The sequence below is a fragment of the Schistocerca piceifrons genome, unplaced genomic scaffold (assembly GCF_021461385.2).
Source record: "Schistocerca piceifrons isolate TAMUIC-IGC-003096 unplaced genomic scaffold, iqSchPice1.1 HiC_scaffold_695, whole genome shotgun sequence".
Taxonomy (NCBI): Eukaryota; Metazoa; Arthropoda; class Insecta; order Orthoptera; family Acrididae; genus Schistocerca; species Schistocerca piceifrons.
In genome coordinates this window covers 69,670-89,199 of record NW_025728943.1, presented here as the reverse complement: position 1 = coordinate 89,199, position 19,530 = coordinate 69,670, and the positions used below count along the sequence as shown (strand labels likewise).

Genomic DNA, 19,530 nt, shown 5'->3' with positions numbered 1-19,530 from the left:
AAAAAGTGGCAACGGTGGGATTCGAACCCACGCCTCCGAAGAGACTGGTGCCTAAAACCAGCGCCTTAGACCGCTCGGCCACGTTACCGTTGGAGCAGCAGCCGCAAAACGTTTCGTTTGTACTACAAAGATCACTTCGAAATGGAAGTATCTTGGCAATCGCCGTGCCATGTATTTCCACTGCTCTCCCACTGGAAGCGTCTCTTTAGGCCATCCACAGCAAGAAAAAGCCGTGCCCGCCGTATGGTAGCGACGCCACTTGTCTGTAGCTGTCGCAGTTAAGGAGACAGCGTCAAGAGACGTTTTCGTGCCGTGACCAGGTTTCGAACCTGGGCTTTCCGTAACCACTAAAGTATCGTAGCTGTAACTGTCAGGCGGAGCTAGAATGCTCCATGTATCAAACATATGTGAGCTCAAGGAGGTTACACTTGAAGAAAAAGCGGCAGCTTAACGCGATCACAGCAAAGCCCCCGGCAGCTACGGGATTCGAAACCGCGCCTACAGAGAGTCTGGTGCCTTAAACCAGCGCCTTAAAGCGCTCGGCCACGCTACATGCGCTGCTTGGTGCGCCAGTGTTCCTAGCATTTGTACAAACAGTGCACGCCACAGCTTCCGGTTCTGCTGGGACTGGCTGCTCATCCATCGCACTTCAAACAACTGCCCTTTTCGACTACAGAGAGCAGCGGACGTCTGCGCTCTAGGAGGCGACATTACGTGTTGGGGATGAAGTGGTAGGGCAAACTGCGGCCTGCGGAACACGAGTGAAAAAATCAAGAGAGTACTGTCATTTCGAGTACTCGTCATTGCAACGGCAGCAAGGCAAAACTTTCAAAATTGCCGTGACCAGGATTCGAACCTGGGTTATTGCGGCCACAACGCAATGTCCTAACCACTAGACGATCACGGCCACGGACGCGCCCGCGAAAGCAGCTGCCTGTAATGCAAGTGGCGATACACAGCAGAGCCTAGGCCAAGGTGTACGCCACAGCAGTGTGAGACACGGTCTCCATCACATGTATACGAGCAAATGAACGTGCCTGCGCTGTCAGGACACTAACTACAGTGGTTAGCTGCATTCACCTCCGTGGCAATGTCTTGCAGTCCCCCAAGCCTCTTGACTACAGGTATGTGGCTGGATAACAAGTGGATAGACGCTTCATCTCTCTCGCCGTCAGGTGTTGCCGTGAATCATACTTAACGTAGCTTTCTGCACGCGTCAGCGTAGCGTCAGTCGAGCAAAGTCGAGACAAGTCGCATAAGAGGAGCAACAAAAACGCGCGATTCCGGTACCGGGAATCGAACCCGGGCCTCCTGGGTGAGAGCCAGGTATCCTAGCCACTAGACCACACCGGATAACGACGGCAGTGCTCTTTCCAGCGAACGCAGCAGCCACCCACGGTTAACTGACGACAACTGTAAAAAATCCGCTCTCTCGCGTTATAGAACGGCGTGCCCCGGACGCATTTCGGGGAGACGGACGCCAGCAATGATGAGAGCAAAAGGTGCCTACAAATCCTGTCGTTGCACCACGCACTGTTCTACGGCAATTCACCAAGCAGACGCTCACGCCTTGTTGTGCTGTTTCCTTTGCGGGCAATGAGTGCACCTGCCTTCGACACAGGAAACATTACACGTTTGGCAGGAGTGGGATTGGAACCCACGCCTCCGAAGAGAATGGTGCCTGAAACCAGCGCCTTAGACCGCTCGGCCACGCTACCTACACAACACGCGCGTCACAAGAGCTGCGTCCTACCCCACGAGTACACACCGCAACGGCACAAAAATGAGACGTAAAAAGTGGCAACGGTGGGATTCGAACCCACGCCTCCGAAGAGACTGGTGCCTAAAACCAGCGCCTTAGACCGCTCGGCCACGTTACCGTTGGAGCAGCAGCCGCAAAACGTTTCGTTTGTACTACAAAGATCACTTCGAAATGGAAGTATCTTGGCAATCGCCGTGCCATGTATTTCCACTGCTCTCCCACTGGAAGCGTCTCTTTAGGCCATCCACAGCAAGAAAAAGCCGTGCCCGCCGTATGGTAGCGACGCCACTTGTCTGTAGCTGTCGCAGTTAAGGAGACAGCGTCAAGAGACGTTTTCGTGCCGTGACCAGGTTTCGAACCTGGGCTTTCCGTAACCACTAAAGTATCGTAGCTGTAACTGTCAGGCGGAGCTAGAATGCTCCATGTATCAAACATATGTGAGCTCAAGGAGGTTACACTTGAAGAAAAAGCGGCAGCTTAACGCGATCACAGCAAAGCCCCCGGCAGCTACGGGATTCGAAACCGCGCCTACAGAGAGTCTGGTGCCTTAAACCAGCGCCTTAAAGCGCTCGGCCACGCTACATGCGCTGCTTGGTGCGCCAGTGTTCCTAGCATTTGTACAAACAGTGCACGCCACAGCTTCCGGTTCTGCTGGGACTGGCTGCTCATCCATCGCACTTCAAACAACTGCCCTTTTCGACTACAGAGAGCAGCGGACGTCTGCGCTCTAGGAGGCGACATTACGTGTTGGGGATGAAGTGGTAGGGCAAACTGCGGCCTGCGGAACACGAGTGAAAAAATCAAGAGAGTACTGTCATTTCGAGTACTCGTCATTGCAACGGCAGCAAGGCAAAACTTTCAAAATTGCCGTGACCAGGATTCGAACCTGGGTTATTGCGGCCACAACGCAATGTCCTAACCACTAGACGATCACGGCCACGGACGCGCCCGCGAAAGCAGCTGCCTGTAATGCAAGTGGCGATACACAGCAGAGCCTAGGCCAAGGTGTACGCCACAGCAGTGTGAGACACGGTCTCCATCACATGTATACGAGCAAATGAACGTGCCTGCGCTGTCAGGACACTAACTACAGTGGTTAGCTGCATTCACCTCCGTGGCAATGTCTTGCAGTCCCCCAAGCCTCTTGACTACAGGTATGTGGCTGGATAACAAGTGGATAGACGCTTCATCTCTCTCGCCGTCAGGTGTTGCCGTGAATCATACTTAACGTAGCTTTCTGCACGCGTCAGCGTAGCGTCAGTCGAGCAAAGTCGAGACAAGTCGCATAAGAGGAGCAACAAAAACGCGCGATTCCGGTACCGGGAATCGAACCCGGGCCTCCTGGGTGAGAGCCAGGTATCCTAGCCACTAGACCACACCGGATAACGACGGCAGTGCTCTTTCCAGCGAACGCAGCAGCCACCCACGGTTAACTGACGACAACTGTAAAAAATCCGCTCTCTCGCGTTATAGAACGGCGTGCCCCGGACGCATTTCGGGGAGACGGACGCCAGCAATGATGAGAGCAAAAGGTGCCTACAAATCCTGTCGTTGCACCACGCACTGTTCTACGGCAATTCACCAAGCAGACGCTCACGCCTTGTTGTGCTGTTTCCTTTGCGGGCAATGAGTGCACCTGCCTTCGACACAGGAAACATTACACGTTTGGCAGGAGTGGGATTGGAACCCACGCCTCCGAAGAGAATGGTGCCTGAAACCAGCGCCTTAGACCGCTCGGCCACGCTACCTACACAACACGCGCGTCACAAGAGCTGCGTCCTACCCCACGAGAACACACCGCAACGGCACAAAAATGAGACGTAAAAAGTGGCAACGGTGGGATTCGAACCCACGCCTCCGAAGAGACTGGTGCCTAAAACCAGCGCCTTAGACCGCTCGGCCACGTTACCGTTGGAGCAGCAGCCGCAAAACGTTTCGTTTGTACTACAAAGATCACTTCGAAATGGAAGTATCTTGGCAATCGCCGTGCCATGTATTTCCACTGCTCTCCCACTGGAAGCGTCTCTTTAGGCCATCCACAGCAAGAAAAAGCCGTGCCCGCCGTATGGTAGCGACGCCACTTGTCTGTAGCTGTCGCAGTTAAGGAGACAGCGTCAAGAGACGTTTTCGTGCCGTGACCAGGTTTCGAACCTGGGCTTTCCGTAACCACTAAAGTATCGTAGCTGTAACTGTCAGGCGGAGCTAGAATGCTCCATGTATCAAACATATGTGAGCTCAAGGAGGTTACACTTGAAGAAAAAGCGGCAGCTTAACGCGATCACAGCAAAGCCCCCGGCAGCTACGGGATTCGAAACCGCGCCTACAGAGAGTCTGGTGCCTTAAACCAGCGCCTTAAAGCGCTCGGCCACGCTACATGCGCTGCTTGGTGCGCCAGTGTTCCTAGCATTTGTACAAACAGTGCACGCCACAGCTTCCGGTTCTGCTGGGACTGGCTGCTCATCCATCGCACTTCAAACAACTGCCCTTTTCGACTACAGAGAGCAGCGGACGTCTGCGCTCTAGGAGGCGACATTACGTGTTGGGGATGAAGTGGTAGGGCAAACTGCGGCCTGCGGAACACGAGTGAAAAAATCAAGAGAGTACTGTCATTTCGAGTACTCGTCATTGCAACGGCAGCAAGGCAAAACTTTCAAAATTGCCGTGACCAGGATTCGAACCTGGGTTATTGCGGCCACAACGCAATGTCCTAACCACTAGACGATCACGGCCACGGACGCGCCCGCGAAAGCAGCTGCCTGTAATGCAAGTGGCGATACACAGCAGAGCCTAGGCCAAGGTGTACGCCACAGCAGTGTGAGACACGGTCTCCATCACATGTATACGAGCAAATGAACGTGCCTGCGCTGTCAGGACACTAACTACAGTGGTTAGCTGCATTCACCTCCGTGGCAATGTCTTGCAGTCCCCCAAGCCTCTTGACTACAGGTATGTGGCTGGATAACAAGTGGATAGACGCTTCATCTCTCTCGCCGTCAGGTGTTGCCGTGAATCATACTTAACGTAGCTTTCTGCACGCGTCAGCGTAGCGTCAGTCGAGCAAAGTCGAGACAAGTCGCATAAGAGGAGCAACAAAAACGCGCGATTCCGGTACCGGGAATCGAACCCGGGCCTCCTGGGTGAGAGCCAGGTATCCTAGCCACTAGACCACACCGGATAACGACGGCAGTGCTCTTTCCAGCGAACGCAGCAGCCACCCACGGTTAACTGACGACAACTGTAAAAAATCCGCTCTCTCGCGTTATAGAACGGCGTGCCCCGGACGCATTTCGGGGAGACGGACGCCAGCAATGATGAGAGCAAAAGGTGCCTACAAATCCTGTCGTTGCACCACGCACTGTTCTACGGCAATTCACCAAGCAGACGCTCACGCCTTGTTGTGCTGTTTCCTTTGCGGGCAATGAGTGCACCTGCCTTCGACACAGGAAACATTACACGTTTGGCAGGAGTGGGATTGGAACCCACGCCTCCGAAGAGAATGGTGCCTGAAACCAGCGCCTTAGACCGCTCGGCCACGCTACCTACACAACACGCGCGTCACAAGAGCTGCGTCCTACCCCACGAGAACACACCGCAACGGCACAAAAATGAGACGTAAAAAGTGGCAACGGTGGGATTCGAACCCACGCCTCCGAAGAGACTGGTGCCTAAAACCAGCGCCTTAGACCGCTCGGCCACGTTACCGTTGGAGCAGCAGCCGCAAAACGTTTCGTTTGTACTACAAAGATCACTTCGAAATGGAAGTATCTTGGCAATCGCCGTGCCATGTATTTCCACTGCTCTCCCACTGGAAGCGTCTCTTTAGGCCATCCACAGCAAGAAAAAGCCGTGCCCGCCGTATGGTAGCGACGCCACTTGTCTGTAGCTGTCGCAGTTAAGGAGACAGCGTCAAGAGACGTTTTCGTGCCGTGACCAGGTTTCGAACCTGGGCTTTCCGTAACCACTAAAGTATCGTAGCTGTAACTGTCAGGCGGAGCTAGAATGCTCCATGTATCAAACATATGTGAGCTCAAGGAGGTTACACTTGAAGAAAAAGCGGCAGCTTAACGCGATCACAGCAAAGCCCCCGGCAGCTACGGGATTCGAAACCGCGCCTACAGAGAGTCTGGTGCCTTAAACCAGCGCCTTAAAGCGCTCGGCCACGCTACATGCGCTGCTTGGTGCGCCAGTGTTCCTAGCATTTGTACAAACAGTGCACGCCACAGCTTCCGGTTCTGCTGGGACTGGCTGCTCATCCATCGCACTTCAAACAACTGCCCTTTTCGACTACAGAGAGCAGCGGACGTCTGCGCTCTAGGAGGCGACATTACGTGTTGGGGATGAAGTGGTAGGGCAAACTGCGGCCTGCGGAACACGAGTGAAAAAATCAAGAGAGTACTGTCATTTCGAGTACTCGTCATTGCAACGGCAGCAAGGCAAAACTTTCAAAATTGCCGTGACCAGGATTCGAACCTGGGTTATTGCGGCCACAACGCAATGTCCTAACCACTAGACGATCACGGCCACGGACGCGCCCGCGAAAGCAGCTGCCTGTAATGCAAGTGGCGATACACAGCAGAGCCTAGGCCAAGGTGTACGCCACAGCAGTGTGAGACACGGTCTCCATCACATGTATACGAGCAAATGAACGTGCCTGCGCTGTCAGGACACTAACTACAGTGGTTAGCTGCATTCACCTCCGTGGCAATGTCTTGCAGTCCCCCAAGCCTCTTGACTACAGGTATGTGGCTGGATAACAAGTGGATAGACGCTTCATCTCTCTCGCCGTCAGGTGTTGCCGTGAATCATACTTAACGTAGCTTTCTGCACGCGTCAGCGTAGCGTCAGTCGAGCAAAGTCGAGACAAGTCGCATAAGAGGAGCAACAAAAACGCGCGATTCCGGTACCGGGAATCGAACCCGGGCCTCCTGGGTGAGAGCCAGGTATCCTAGCCACTAGACCACACCGGATAACGACGGCAGTGCTCTTTCCAGCGAACGCAGCAGCCACCCACGGTTAACTGACGACAACTGTAAAAAATCCGCTCTCTCGCGTTATAGAACGGCGTGCCCCGGACGCATTTCGGGGAGACGGACGCCAGCAATGATGAGAGCAAAAGGTGCCTACAAATCCTGTCGTTGCACCACGCACTGTTCTACGGCAATTCACCAAGCAGACGCTCACGCCTTGTTGTGCTGTTTCCTTTGCGGGCAATGAGTGCACCTGCCTTCGACACAGGAAACATTACACGTTTGGCAGGAGTGGGATTGGAACCCACGCCTCCGAAGAGAATGGTGCCTGAAACCAGCGCCTTAGACCGCTCGGCCACGCTACCTACACAACACGCGCGTCACAAGAGCTGCGTCCTACCCCACGAGAACACACCGCAACGGCACAAAAATGAGACGTAAAAAGTGGCAACGGTGGGATTCGAACCCACGCCTCCGAAGAGACTGGTGCCTAAAACCAGCGCCTTAGACCGCTCGGCCACGTTACCGTTGGAGCAGCAGCCGCAAAACGTTTCGTTTGTACTACAAAGATCACTTCGAAATGGAAGTATCTTGGCAATCGCCGTGCCATGTATTTCCACTGCTCTCCCACTGGAAGCGTCTCTTTAGGCCATCCACAGCAAGAAAAAGCCGTGCCCGCCGTATGGTAGCGACGCCACTTGTCTGTAGCTGTCGCAGTTAAGGAGACAGCGTCAAGAGACGTTTTCGTGCCGTGACCAGGTTTCGAACCTGGGCTTTCCGTAACCACTAAAGTATCGTAGCTGTAACTGTCAGGCGGAGCTAGAATGCTCCATGTATCAAACATATGTGAGCTCAAGGAGGTTACACTTGAAGAAAAAGCGGCAGCTTAACGCGATCACAGCAAAGCCCCCGGCAGCTACGGGATTCGAAACCGCGCCTACAGAGAGTCTGGTGCCTTAAACCAGCGCCTTAAAGCGCTCGGCCACGCTACATGCGCTGCTTGGTGCGCCAGTGTTCCTAGCATTTGTACAAACAGTGCACGCCACAGCTTCCGGTTCTGCTGGGACTGGCTGCTCATCCATCGCACTTCAAACAACTGCCCTTTTCGACTACAGAGAGCAGCGGACGTCTGCGCTCTAGGAGGCGACATTACGTGTTGGGGATGAAGTGGTAGGGCAAACTGCGGCCTGCGGAACACGAGTGAAAAAATCAAGAGAGTACTGTCATTTCGAGTACTCGTCATTGCAACGGCAGCAAGGCAAAACTTTCAAAATTGCCGTGACCAGGATTCGAACCTGGGTTATTGCGGCCACAACGCAATGTCCTAACCACTAGACGATCACGGCCACGGACGCGCCCGCGAAAGCAGCTGCCTGTAATGCAAGTGGCGATACACAGCAGAGCCTAGGCCAAGGTGTACGCCACAGCAGTGTGAGACACGGTCTCCATCACATGTATACGAGCAAATGAACGTGCCTGCGCTGTCAGGACACTAACTACAGTGGTTAGCTGCATTCACTTCCGTGGCAATGTCTTGCAGTCCCCCAAGCCTCTTGACTACAGGTATGTGGCTGGATAACAAGTGGATAGACGCTTCATCTCTCTCGCCGTCAGGTGTTGCCGTGAATCATACTTAACGTAGCTTTCTGCACGCGTCAGCGTAGCGTCAGTCGAGCAAAGTCGAGACAAGTCGCATAAGAGGAGCAACAAAAACGCGCGATTCCGGTACCGGGAATCGAACCCGGGCCTCCTGGGTGAGAGCCAGGTATCCTAGCCACTAGACCACACCGGATAACGACGGCAGTGCTCTTTCCAGCGAACGCAGCAGCCACCCACGGTTAACTGACGACAACTGTAAAAAATCCGCTCTCTCGCGTTATAGAACGGCGTGCCCCGGACGCATTTCGGGGAGACGGACGCCAGCAATGATGAGAGCAAAAGGTGCCTACAAATCCTGTCGTTGCACCACGCACTGTTCTACGGCAATTCACCAAGCAGACGCTCACGCCTTGTTGTGCTGTTTCCTTTGCGGGCAATGAGTGCACCTGCCTTCGACACAGGAAACATTACACGTTTGGCAGGAGTGGGATTGGAACCCACGCCTCCGAAGAGAATGGTGCCTGAAACCAGCGCCTTAGACCGCTCGGCCACGCTACCTACACAACACGCGCGTCACAAGAGCTGCGTCCTACCCCACGAGAACACACCGCAACGGCACAAAAATGAGACGTAAAAAGTGGCAACGGTGGGATTCGAACCCACGCCTCCGAAGAGACTGGTGCCTAAAACCAGCGCCTTAGACCGCTCGGCCACGTTACCGTTGGAGCAGCAGCCGCAAAACGTTTCGTTTGTACTACAAAGATCACTTCGAAATGGAAGTATCTTGGCAATCGCCGTGCCATGTATTTCCACTGCTCTCCCACTGGAAGCGTCTCTTTAGGCCATCCACAGCAAGAAAAAGCCGTGCCCGCCGTATGGTAGCGACGCCACTTGTCTGTAGCTGTCGCAGTTAAGGAGACAGCGTCAAGAGACGTTTTCGTGCCGTGACCAGGTTTCGAACCTGGGCTTTCCGTAACCACTAAAGTATCGTAGCTGTAACTGTCAGGCGGAGCTAGAATGCTCCATGTATCAAACATATGTGAGCTCAAGGAGGTTACACTTGAAGAAAAAGCGGCAGCTTAACGCGATCACAGCAAAGCCCCCGGCAGCTACGGGATTCGAAACCGCGCCTACAGAGAGTCTGGTGCCTTAAACCAGCGCCTTAAAGCGCTCGGCCACGCTACATGCGCTGCTTGGTGCGCCAGTGTTCCTAGCATTTGTACAAACAGTGCACGCCACAGCTTCCGGTTCTGCTGGGACTGGCTGCTCATCCATCGCACTTCAAACAACTGCCCTTTTCGACTACAGAGAGCAGCGGACGTCTGCGCTCTAGGAGGCGACATTACGTGTTGGGGATGAAGTGGTAGGGCAAACTGCGGCCTGCGGAACACGAGTGAAAAAATCAAGAGAGTACTGTCATTTCGAGTACTCGTCATTGCAACGGCAGCAAGGCAAAACTTTCAAAATTGCCGTGACCAGGATTCGAACCTGGGTTATTGCGGCCACAACGCAATGTCCTAACCACTAGACGATCACGGCCACGGACGCGCCCGCGAAAGCAGCTGCCTGTAATGCAAGTGGCGATACACAGCAGAGCCTAGGCCAAGGTGTACGCCACAGCAGTGTGAGACACGGTCTCCATCACATGTATACGAGCAAATGAACGTGCCTGCGCTGTCAGGACACTAACTACAGTGGTTAGCTGCATTCACCTCCGTGGCAATGTCTTGCAGTCCCCCAAGCCTCTTGACTACAGGTATGTGGCTGGATAACAAGTGGATAGACGCTTCATCTCTCTCGCCGTCAGGTGTTGCCGTGAATCATACTTAACGTAGCTTTCTGCACGCGTCAGCGTAGCGTCAGTCGAGCAAAGTCGAGACAAGTCGCATAAGAGGAGCAACAAAAACGCGCGATTCCGGTACCGGGAATCGAACCCGGGCCTCCTGGGTGAGAGCCAGGTATCCTAGCCACTAGACCACACCGGATAACGACGGCAGTGCTCTTTCCAGCGAACGCAGCAGCCACCCACGGTTAACTGACGACAACTGTAAAAAATCCGCTCTCTCGCGTTATAGAACGGCGTGCCCCGGACGCATTTCGGGGAGACGGACGCCAGCAATGATGAGAGCAAAAGGTGCCTACAAATCCTGTCGTTGCACCACGCACTGTTCTACGGCAATTCACCAAGCAGACGCTCACGCCTTGTTGTGCTGTTTCCTTTGCGGGCAATGAGTGCACCTGCCTTCGACACAGGAAACATTACACGTTTGGCAGGAGTGGGATTGGAACCCACGCCTCCGAAGAGAATGGTGCCTGAAACCAGCGCCTTAGACCGCTCGGCCACGCTACCTACACAACACGCGCGTCACAAGAGCTGCGTCCTACCCCACGAGAACACACCGCAACGGCACAAAAATGAGACGTAAAAAGTGGCAACGGTGGGATTCGAACCCACGCCTCCGAAGAGACTGGTGCCTAAAACCAGCGCCTTAGACCGCTCGGCCACGTTACCGTTGGAGCAGCAGCCGCAAAACGTTTCGTTTGTACTACAAAGATCACTTCGAAATGGAAGTATCTTGGCAATCGCCGTGCCATGTATTTCCACTGCTCTCCCACTGGAAGCGTCTCTTTAGGCCATCCACAGCAAGAAAAAGCCGTGCCCGCCGTATGGTAGCGACGCCACTTGTCTGTAGCTGTCGCAGTTAAGGAGACAGCGTCAAGAGACGTTTTCGTGCCGTGACCAGGTTTCGAACCTGGGCTTTCCGTAACCACTAAAGTATCGTAGCTGTAACTGTCAGGCGGAGCTAGAATGCTCCATGTATCAAACATATGTGAGCTCAAGGAGGTTACACTTGAAGAAAAAGCGGCAGCTTAACGCGATCACAGCAAAGCCCCCGGCAGCTACGGGATTCGAAACCGCGCCTACAGAGAGTCTGGTGCCTTAAACCAGCGCCTTAAAGCGCTCGGCCACGCTACATGCGCTGCTTGGTGCGCCAGTGTTCCTAGCATTTGTACAAACAGTGCACGCCACAGCTTCCGGTTCTGCTGGGACTGGCTGCTCATCCATCGCACTTCAAACAACTGCCCTTTTCGACTACAGAGAGCAGCGGACGTCTGCGCTCTAGGAGGCGACATTACGTGTTGGGGATGAAGTGGTAGGGCAAACTGCGGCCTGCGGAACACGAGTGAAAAAATCAAGAGAGTACTGTCATTTCGAGTACTCGTCATTGCAACGGCAGCAAGGCAAAACTTTCAAAATTGCCGTGACCAGGATTCGAACCTGGGTTATTGCGGCCACAACGCAATGTCCTAACCACTAGACGATCACGGCCACGGACGCGCCCGCGAAAGCAGCTGCCTGTAATGCAAGTGGCGATACACAGCAGAGCCTAGGCCAAGGTGTACGCCACAGCAGTGTGAGACACGGTCTCCATCACATGTATACGAGCAAATGAACGTGCCTGCGCTGTCAGGACACTAACTACAGTGGTTAGCTGCATTCACCTCCGTGGCAATGTCTTGCAGTCCCCCAAGCCTCTTGACTACAGGTATGTGGCTGGATAACAAGTGGATAGACGCTTCATCTCTCTCGCCGTCAGGTGTTGCCGTGAATCATACTTAACGTAGCTTTCTGCACGCGTCAGCGTAGCGTCAGTCGAGCAAAGTCGAGACAAGTCGCATAAGAGGAGCAACAAAAACGCGCGATTCCGGTACCGGGAATCGAACCCGGGCCTCCTGGGTGAGAGCCAGGTATCCTAGCCACTAGACCACACCGGATAACGACGGCAGTGCTCTTTCCAGCGAACGCAGCAGCCACCCACGGTTAACTGACGACAACTGTAAAAAATCCGCTCTCTCGCGTTATAGAACGGCGTGCCCCGGACGCATTTCGGGGAGACGGACGCCAGCAATGATGAGAGCAAAAGGTGCCTACAAATCCTGTCGTTGCACCACGCACTGTTCTACGGCAATTCACCAAGCAGACGCTCACGCCTTGTTGTGCTGTTTCCTTTGCGGGCAATGAGTGCACCTGCCTTCGACACAGGAAACATTACACGTTTGGCAGGAGTGGGATTGGAACCCACGCCTCCGAAGAGAATGGTGCCTGAAACCAGCGCCTTAGACCGCTCGGCCACGCTACCTACACAACACGCGCGTCACAAGAGCTGCGTCCTACCCCACGAGAACACACCGCAACGGCACAAAAATGAGACGTAAAAAGTGGCAACGGTGGGATTCGAACCCACGCCTCCGAAGAGACTGGTGCCTAAAACCAGCGCCTTAGACCGCTCGGCCACGTTACCGTTGGAGCAGCAGCCGCAAAACGTTTCGTTTGTACTACAAAGATCACTTCGAAATGGAAGTATCTTGGCAATCGCCGTGCCATGTATTTCCACTGCTCTCCCACTGGAAGCGTCTCTTTAGGCCATCCACAGCAAGAAAAAGCCGTGCCCGCCGTATGGTAGCGACGCCACTTGTCTGTAGCTGTCGCAGTTAAGGAGACAGCGTCAAGAGACGTTTTCGTGCCGTGACCAGGTTTCGAACCTGGGCTTTCCGTAACCACTAAAGTATCGTAGCTGTAACTGTCAGGCGGAGCTAGAATGCTCCATGTATCAAACATATGTGAGCTCAAGGAGGTTACACTTGAAGAAAAAGCGGCAGCTTAACGCGATCACAGCAAAGCCCCCGGCAGCTACGGGATTCGAAACCGCGCCTACAGAGAGTCTGGTGCCTTAAACCAGCGCCTTAAAGCGCTCGGCCACGCTACATGCGCTGCTTGGTGCGCCAGTGTTCCTAGCATTTGTACAAACAGTGCACGCCACAGCTTCCGGTTCTGCTGGGACTGGCTGCTCATCCATCGCACTTCAAACAACTGCCCTTTTCGACTACAGAGAGCAGCGGACGTCTGCGCTCTAGGAGGCGACATTACGTGTTGGGGATGAAGTGGTAGGGCAAACTGCGGCCTGCGGAACACGAGTGAAAAAATCAAGAGAGTTCTGTCATTTCGAGTACTCGTCATTGCAACGGCAGCAAGGCAAAACTTTCAAAATTGCCGTGACCAGGATTCGAACCTGGGTTATTGCGGCCACAACGCAATGTCCTAACCACTAGACGATCACGGCCACGGACGCGCCCGCGAAAGCAGCTGCCTGTAATGCAAGTGGCGATACACAGCAGAGCCTAGGCCAAGGTGTACGCCACAGCAGTGTGAGACACGGTCTCCATCACATGTATACGAGCAAATGAACGTGCCTGCGCTGTCAGGACACTAACTACAGTGGTTAGCTGCATTCACCTCCGTGGCAATGTCTTGCAGTCCCCCAAGCCTCTTGACTACAGGTATGTGGCTGGATAACAAGTGGATAGACGCTTCATCTCTCTCGCCGTCAGGTGTTGCCGTGAATCATACTTAACGTAGCTTTCTGCACGCGTCAGCGTAGCGTCAGTCGAGCAAAGTCGAGACAAGTCGCATAAGAGGAGCAACAAAAACGCGCGATTCCGGTACCGGGAATCGAACCCGGGCCTCCTGGGTGAGAGCCAGGTATCCTAGCCACTAGACCACACCGGATAACGACGGCAGTGCTCTTTCCAGCGAACGCAGCAGCCACCCACGGTTAACTGACGACAACTGTAAAAAATCCGCTCTCTCGCGTTATAGAACGGCGTGCCCCGGACGCATTTCGGGGAGACGGACGCCAGCAATGATGAGAGCAAAAGGTGCCTACAAATCCTGTCGTTGCACCACGCACTGTTCTACGGCAATTCACCAAGCAGACGCTCACGCCTTGTTGTGCTGTTTCCTTTGCGGGCAATGAGTGCACCTGCCTTCGACACAGGAAACATTACACGTTTGGCAGGAGTGGGATTGGAACCCACGCCTCCGAAGAGAATGGTGCCTGAAACCAGCGCCTTAGACCGCTCGGCCACGCTACCTACACAACACGCGCGTCACAAGAGCTGCGTCCTACCCCACGAGAACACACCGCAACGGCACAAAAATGAGACGTAAAAAGTGGCAACGGTGGGATTCGAACCCACGCCTCCGAAGAGACTGGTGCCTAAAACCAGCGCCTTAGACCGCTCGGCCACGTTACCGTTGGAGCAGCAGCCGCAAAACGTTTCGTTTGTACTACAAAGATCACTTCGAAATGGAAGTATCTTGGCAATCGCCGTGCCATGTATTTCCACTGCTCTCCCACTGGAAGCGTCTCTTTAGGCCATCCACAGCAAGAAAAAGCCGTGCCCGCCGTATGGTAGCGACGCCACTTGTCTGTAGCTGTCGCAGTTAAGGAGACAGCGTCAAGAGACGTTTTCGTGCCGTGACCAGGTTTCGAACCTGGGCTTTCCGTAACCACTAAAGTATCGTAGCTGTAACTGTCAGGCGGAGCTAGAATGCTCCATGTATCAAACATATGTGAGCTCAAGGAGGTTACACTTGAAGAAAAAGCGGCAGCTTAACGCGATCACAGCAAAGCCCCCGGCAGCTACGGGATTCGAAACCGCGCCTACAGAGAGTCTGGTGCCTTAAACCAGCGCCTTAAAGCGCTCGGCCACGCTACATGCGCTGCTTGGTGCGCCAGTGTTCCTAGCATTTGTACAAACAGTGCACGCCACAGCTTCCGGTTCTGCTGGGACTGGCTGCTCATCCATCGCACTTCAAACAACTGCCCTTTTCGACTACAGAGAGCAGCGGACGTCTGCGCTCTAGGAGGCGACATTACGTGTTGGGGATGAAGTGGTAGGGCAAACTGCGGCCTGCGGAACACGAGTGAAAAAATCAAGAGAGTACTGTCATTTCGAGTACTCGTCATTGCAACGGCAGCAAGGCAAAACTTTCAAAATTGCCGTGACCAGGATTCGAACCTGGGTTATTGCGGCCACAACGCAATGTCCTAACCACTAGACGATCACGGCCACGGACGCGCCCGCGAAAGCAGCTGCCTGTAATGCAAGTGGCGATACACAGCAGAGCCTAGGCCAAGGTGTACGCCACAGCAGTGTGAGACACGGTCTCCATCACATGTATACGAGCAAATGAACGTGCCTGCGCTGTCAGGACACTAACTACAGTGGTTAGCTGCATTCACTTCCGTGGCAATGTCTTGCAGTCCCCCAAGCCTCTTGACTACAGGTATGTGGCTGGATAACAAGTGGATAGACGCTTCATCTCTCTCGCCGTCAGGTGTTGCCGTGAATCATACTTAACGTAGCTTTCTGCACGCGTCAGCGTAGCGTCAGTCGAGCAAAGTCGAGACAAGTCGCATAAGAGGAGCAACAAAAACGCGCGATTCCGGTACCGGGAATCGAACCCGGGCCTCCTGGGTGAGAGCCAGGTATCCTAGCCACTAGACCACACCGGATAACGACGGCAGTGCTCTTTCCAGCGAACGCAGCAGCCACCCACGGTTAACTGACGACAACTGTAAAAAATCCGCTCTCTCGCGTTATAGAACGGCGTGCCCCGGACGCATTTCGGGGAGACGGACGCCAGCAATGATGAGAGCAAAAGGTGCCTACAAATCCTGTCGTTGCACCACGCACTGTTCTACGGCAATTCACCAAGCAGACGCTCACGCCTTGTTGTGCTGTTTCCTTTGCGGGCAATGAGTGCACCTGCCTTCGACACAGGAAACATTACACGTTTGGCAGGAGTGGGATTGGAACCCACGCCTCCGAAGAGAATGGTGCCTGAAACCAGCGCCTTAGACCGCTCGGCCACGCTACCTACACAACACGCGCGTCACAAGAGCTGCGTCCTACCCCACGAGAACACACCGCAACGGCACAAAAATGAGACGTAAAAAGTGGCAACGGTGGGATTCGAACCCACGCCTCCGAAGAGACTGGTGCCTAAAACCAGCGCCTTAGACCGCTCGGCCACGTTACCGTTGGAGCAGCAGCCGCAAAACGTTTCGTTTGTACTACAAAGATCACTTCGAAATGGAAGTATCTTGGCAATCGCCGTGCCATGTATTTCCACTGCTCTCCCACTGGAAGCGTCTCTTTAGGCCATCCACAGCAAGAAAAAGCCGTGCCCGCCGTATGGTAGCGACGCCACTTGTCTGTAGCTGTCGCAGTTAAGGAGACAGCGTCAAGAGACGTTTTCGTGCCGTGACCAGGTTTCGAACCTGGGCTTTCCGTAACCACTAAAGTATCGTAGCTGTAACTGTCAGGCGGAGCTAGAATGCTCCATGTATCAAACATATGTGAGCTCAAGGAGGTTACACTTGAAGAAAAAGCGGCAGCTTAACGCGATCACAGCAAAGCCCCCGGCAGCTACGGGATTCGAAACCGCGCCTACAGAGAGTCTGGTGCCTTAAACCAGCGCCTTAAAGCGCTCGGCCACGCTACATGCGCTGCTTGGTGCGCCAGTGTTCCTAGCATTTGTACAAACAGTGCACGCCACAGCTTCCGGTTCTGCTGGGACTGGCTGCTCATCCATCGCACTTCAAACAACTGCCCTTTTCGACTACAGAGAGCAGCGGACGTCTGCGCTCTAGGAGGCGACATTACGTGTTGGGGATGAAGTGGTAGGGCAAACTGCGGCCTGCGGAACACGAGTGAAAAAATCAAGAGAGTACTGTCATTTCGAGTACTCGTCATTGCAACGGCAGCAAGGCAAAACTTTCAAAATTGCCGTGACCAGGATTCGAACCTGGGTTATTGCGGCCACAACGCAATGTCCTAACCACTAGACGATCACGGCCACGGACGCGCCCGCGAAAGCAGCTGCCTGTAATGCAAGTGGCGATACACAGCAGAGCCTAGGCCAAGGTGTACGCCACAGCAGTGTGAGACACGGTCTCCATCACATGTATACGAGCAAATGAACGTGCCTGCGCTGTCAGGACACTAACTACAGTGGTTAGCTGCATTCACCTCCGTGGCAATGTCTTGCAGTCCCCCAAGCCTCTTGACTACAGGTATGTGGCTGGATAACAAGTGGATAGACGCTTCATCTCTCTCGCCGTCAGGTGTTGCCGTGAATCATACTTAACGTAGCTTTCTGCACGCGTCAGCGTAGCGTCAGTCGAGCAAAGTCGAGACAAGTCGCATAAGAGGAGCAACAAAAACGCGCGATTCCGGTACCGGGAATCGAACCCGGGCCTCCTGGGTGAGAGCCAGGTATCCTAGCCACTAGACCACACCGGATAACGACGGCAGTGCTCTTTCCAGCGAACGCAGCAGCCACCCACGGTTAACTGACGACAACTGTAAAAAATCCGCTCTCTCGCGTTATAGAACGGCGTGCCCCGGACGCATTTCGGGGAGACGGACGCCAGCAATGATGAGAGCAAAAGGTGCCTACAAATCCTGTCGTTGCACCACGCACTGTTCTACGGCAATTCACCAAGCAGACGCTCACGCCTTGTTGTGCTGTTTCCTTTGCGGGCAATGAGTGCACCTGCCTTCGACACAGGAAACATTACACGTTTGGCAGGAGTGGGATTGGAACCCACGCCTCCGAAGAGAATGGTGCCTGAAACCAGCGCCTTAGACCGCTCGGCCACGCTACCTACACAACACGCGCGTCACAAGAGCTGCGTCCTACCCCACGAGAACACACCGCAACGGCACAAAAATGAGACGTAAAAAGTGGCAACGGTGGGATTCGAACCCACGCCTCCGAAGAGACTGGTGCCTAAAACCAGCGCCTTAGACCGCTCGGCCACGTTACCGTTGGAGCAGCAGCCGCAAAACGTTTCGTTTGTACTACAAAGATCACTTCGAAATGGAAGTATCTTGGCAATCGCCGTGCCATGTATTTCCACTGCTCTCCCACTGGAAGCGTCTCTTTAGGCCATCCACAGCAAGAAAAAGCCGTGCCCGCCGTATGGTAGCGACGCCACTTGTCTGTAGCTGTCGCAGTTAAGGAGACAGCGTCAAGAGACGTTTTCGTGCCGTGACCAGGTTTCGAACCTGGGCTTTCCGTAACCACTAAAGTATCGTAGCTGTAACTGTCAGGCGGAGCTAGAATGCTCCATGTATCAAACATATGTGAGCTCAAGGAGGTTACACTTGAAGAAAAAGCGGCAGCTTAACGCGATCACAGCAAAGCCCCCGGCAGCTACGGGATTCGAAACCGCGCCTACAGAGAGTCTGGTGCCTTAAACCAGCGCCTTAAAGCGCTCGGCCACGCTACATGCGCTGCTTGGTGCGCCAGTGTTCCTAGCATTTGTACAAACAGTGCACGCCACAGCTTCCGGTTCTGCTGGGACTGGCTGCTCATCCATCGCACTTCAAACAACTGCCCTTTTCGACTACAGAGAGCAGCGGACGTCTGCGCTCTAGGAGGCGACATTACGTGTTGGGGATGAAGTGGTAGGGCAAACTGCGGCCTGCGGAACACGAGTGAAAAAATCAAGAGAGTACTGTCATTTCGAGTACTCGTCATTGCAACGGCAGCAAGGCAAAACTTTCAAAATTGCCGTGACCAGGATTCGAACCTGGGTTATTGCGGCCACAACGCAATGTCCTAACCACTAGACGATCACGGCCACGGACGCGCCCGCGAAAGCAGCTGCCTGTAATGCAAGTGGCGATACACAGCAGAGCCTAGGCCAAGGTGTACGCCACAGCAGTGTGAGACACGGTCTCCATCACATGTATACGAGCAAATGAACGTGCCTGCGCTGTCAGGACACTAACTACAGTGGTTAGCTGCATTCACCTCCGTGGCAATGTCTTGCAGTCCCCCAAGCCTCTTGACTACAGGTATGTGGCTGGATAACAAGTGGATAGACGCTTCATCTCTCTCGCCGTCAGGTGTTGCCGTGAATCATACTTAACGTAGCTTTCTGCACGCGTCAGCGTAGCGTCAGTCGAGCAAAGTCGAGACAAGTCGCATAAGAGGAGCAACAAAAACGCGCGATTCCGGTACCGGGAATCGAACCCGGGCCTCCTGGGTGAGAGCCAGGTATCCTAGCCACTAGACCACACCGGATAACGACGGCAGTGCTCTTTCCAGCGAACGCAGCAGCCACCCACGGTTAACTGACGACAACTGTAAAAAATCCGCTCTCTCGCGTTATAGAACGGCGTGCCCCGGACGCATTTCGGGGAGACGGACGCCAGCAATGATGAGAGCAAAAGGTGCCTACAAATCCTGTCGTTGCACCACGCACTGTTCTACGGCAATTCACCAAGCAGACGCTCACGCCTTGTTGTGCTGTTTCCTTTGCGGGCAATGAGTGCACCTGC

At 54.2% G+C, this 19,530-nt stretch overlaps 33 non-coding genes across 33 annotated transcripts; all 33 read right to left on the bottom strand.

The window, feature by feature from the left end:
* Positions 1–6: 6 nt before the first annotated feature.
* Positions 7–88, bottom strand: Trnal-uag. The gene has a single exon. It is a non-coding gene; the product is annotated as a tRNA-Leu (tRNA).
* A 747-nt stretch (positions 89–835) lies between these two features.
* Positions 836–907, bottom strand: Trnah-gug. Its single transcript has one exon. It is a non-coding gene; the product is annotated as a tRNA-His (tRNA).
* Positions 908–1,281: 374 nt separating this feature from the next.
* Positions 1,282–1,353, bottom strand: Trnae-cuc. Its single transcript has one exon. It is a non-coding gene; the product is annotated as a tRNA-Glu (tRNA).
* Positions 1,354–1,798: 445 nt separating this feature from the next.
* On the bottom strand, positions 1,799–1,880 carry Trnal-uag. The gene has a single exon. It is a non-coding gene; the product is annotated as a tRNA-Leu (tRNA).
* A 747-nt stretch (positions 1,881–2,627) lies between these two features.
* Trnah-gug lies at positions 2,628–2,699 on the bottom strand. Its single transcript has one exon. It is a non-coding gene; the product is annotated as a tRNA-His (tRNA).
* Positions 2,700–3,073: 374 nt separating this feature from the next.
* On the bottom strand, positions 3,074–3,145 carry Trnae-cuc. The gene has a single exon. It is a non-coding gene; the product is annotated as a tRNA-Glu (tRNA).
* A 445-nt stretch (positions 3,146–3,590) lies between these two features.
* Trnal-uag lies at positions 3,591–3,672 on the bottom strand. Its single transcript has one exon. It is a non-coding gene; the product is annotated as a tRNA-Leu (tRNA).
* Positions 3,673–4,419: 747 nt separating this feature from the next.
* Positions 4,420–4,491, bottom strand: Trnah-gug. Its single transcript has one exon. It is a non-coding gene; the product is annotated as a tRNA-His (tRNA).
* A 374-nt stretch (positions 4,492–4,865) lies between these two features.
* Positions 4,866–4,937, bottom strand: Trnae-cuc. The gene has a single exon. It is a non-coding gene; the product is annotated as a tRNA-Glu (tRNA).
* A 445-nt stretch (positions 4,938–5,382) lies between these two features.
* On the bottom strand, positions 5,383–5,464 carry Trnal-uag. The gene has a single exon. It is a non-coding gene; the product is annotated as a tRNA-Leu (tRNA).
* A 747-nt stretch (positions 5,465–6,211) lies between these two features.
* On the bottom strand, positions 6,212–6,283 carry Trnah-gug. Its single transcript has one exon. It is a non-coding gene; the product is annotated as a tRNA-His (tRNA).
* Positions 6,284–6,657: 374 nt separating this feature from the next.
* Trnae-cuc lies at positions 6,658–6,729 on the bottom strand. The gene has a single exon. It is a non-coding gene; the product is annotated as a tRNA-Glu (tRNA).
* Positions 6,730–7,174: 445 nt separating this feature from the next.
* Positions 7,175–7,256, bottom strand: Trnal-uag. Its single transcript has one exon. It is a non-coding gene; the product is annotated as a tRNA-Leu (tRNA).
* Positions 7,257–8,003: 747 nt separating this feature from the next.
* Trnah-gug lies at positions 8,004–8,075 on the bottom strand. Its single transcript has one exon. It is a non-coding gene; the product is annotated as a tRNA-His (tRNA).
* Positions 8,076–8,449: 374 nt separating this feature from the next.
* Trnae-cuc lies at positions 8,450–8,521 on the bottom strand. The gene has a single exon. It is a non-coding gene; the product is annotated as a tRNA-Glu (tRNA).
* Positions 8,522–8,966: 445 nt separating this feature from the next.
* Trnal-uag lies at positions 8,967–9,048 on the bottom strand. Its single transcript has one exon. It is a non-coding gene; the product is annotated as a tRNA-Leu (tRNA).
* A 747-nt stretch (positions 9,049–9,795) lies between these two features.
* On the bottom strand, positions 9,796–9,867 carry Trnah-gug. The gene has a single exon. It is a non-coding gene; the product is annotated as a tRNA-His (tRNA).
* A 374-nt stretch (positions 9,868–10,241) lies between these two features.
* Trnae-cuc lies at positions 10,242–10,313 on the bottom strand. The gene has a single exon. It is a non-coding gene; the product is annotated as a tRNA-Glu (tRNA).
* Positions 10,314–10,758: 445 nt separating this feature from the next.
* Positions 10,759–10,840, bottom strand: Trnal-uag. Its single transcript has one exon. It is a non-coding gene; the product is annotated as a tRNA-Leu (tRNA).
* A 747-nt stretch (positions 10,841–11,587) lies between these two features.
* Positions 11,588–11,659, bottom strand: Trnah-gug. Its single transcript has one exon. It is a non-coding gene; the product is annotated as a tRNA-His (tRNA).
* A 374-nt stretch (positions 11,660–12,033) lies between these two features.
* Positions 12,034–12,105, bottom strand: Trnae-cuc. Its single transcript has one exon. It is a non-coding gene; the product is annotated as a tRNA-Glu (tRNA).
* A 445-nt stretch (positions 12,106–12,550) lies between these two features.
* Trnal-uag lies at positions 12,551–12,632 on the bottom strand. Its single transcript has one exon. It is a non-coding gene; the product is annotated as a tRNA-Leu (tRNA).
* A 747-nt stretch (positions 12,633–13,379) lies between these two features.
* Positions 13,380–13,451, bottom strand: Trnah-gug. The gene has a single exon. It is a non-coding gene; the product is annotated as a tRNA-His (tRNA).
* A 374-nt stretch (positions 13,452–13,825) lies between these two features.
* On the bottom strand, positions 13,826–13,897 carry Trnae-cuc. The gene has a single exon. It is a non-coding gene; the product is annotated as a tRNA-Glu (tRNA).
* Positions 13,898–14,342: 445 nt separating this feature from the next.
* On the bottom strand, positions 14,343–14,424 carry Trnal-uag. Its single transcript has one exon. It is a non-coding gene; the product is annotated as a tRNA-Leu (tRNA).
* A 747-nt stretch (positions 14,425–15,171) lies between these two features.
* Trnah-gug lies at positions 15,172–15,243 on the bottom strand. The gene has a single exon. It is a non-coding gene; the product is annotated as a tRNA-His (tRNA).
* A 374-nt stretch (positions 15,244–15,617) lies between these two features.
* Trnae-cuc lies at positions 15,618–15,689 on the bottom strand. The gene has a single exon. It is a non-coding gene; the product is annotated as a tRNA-Glu (tRNA).
* Positions 15,690–16,134: 445 nt separating this feature from the next.
* Trnal-uag lies at positions 16,135–16,216 on the bottom strand. Its single transcript has one exon. It is a non-coding gene; the product is annotated as a tRNA-Leu (tRNA).
* A 747-nt stretch (positions 16,217–16,963) lies between these two features.
* Positions 16,964–17,035, bottom strand: Trnah-gug. The gene has a single exon. It is a non-coding gene; the product is annotated as a tRNA-His (tRNA).
* A 374-nt stretch (positions 17,036–17,409) lies between these two features.
* On the bottom strand, positions 17,410–17,481 carry Trnae-cuc. The gene has a single exon. It is a non-coding gene; the product is annotated as a tRNA-Glu (tRNA).
* A 445-nt stretch (positions 17,482–17,926) lies between these two features.
* Trnal-uag lies at positions 17,927–18,008 on the bottom strand. The gene has a single exon. It is a non-coding gene; the product is annotated as a tRNA-Leu (tRNA).
* A 747-nt stretch (positions 18,009–18,755) lies between these two features.
* Trnah-gug lies at positions 18,756–18,827 on the bottom strand. The gene has a single exon. It is a non-coding gene; the product is annotated as a tRNA-His (tRNA).
* Positions 18,828–19,201: 374 nt separating this feature from the next.
* On the bottom strand, positions 19,202–19,273 carry Trnae-cuc. The gene has a single exon. It is a non-coding gene; the product is annotated as a tRNA-Glu (tRNA).
* Between the last annotated feature and the right edge of the window lie 257 nt (positions 19,274–19,530).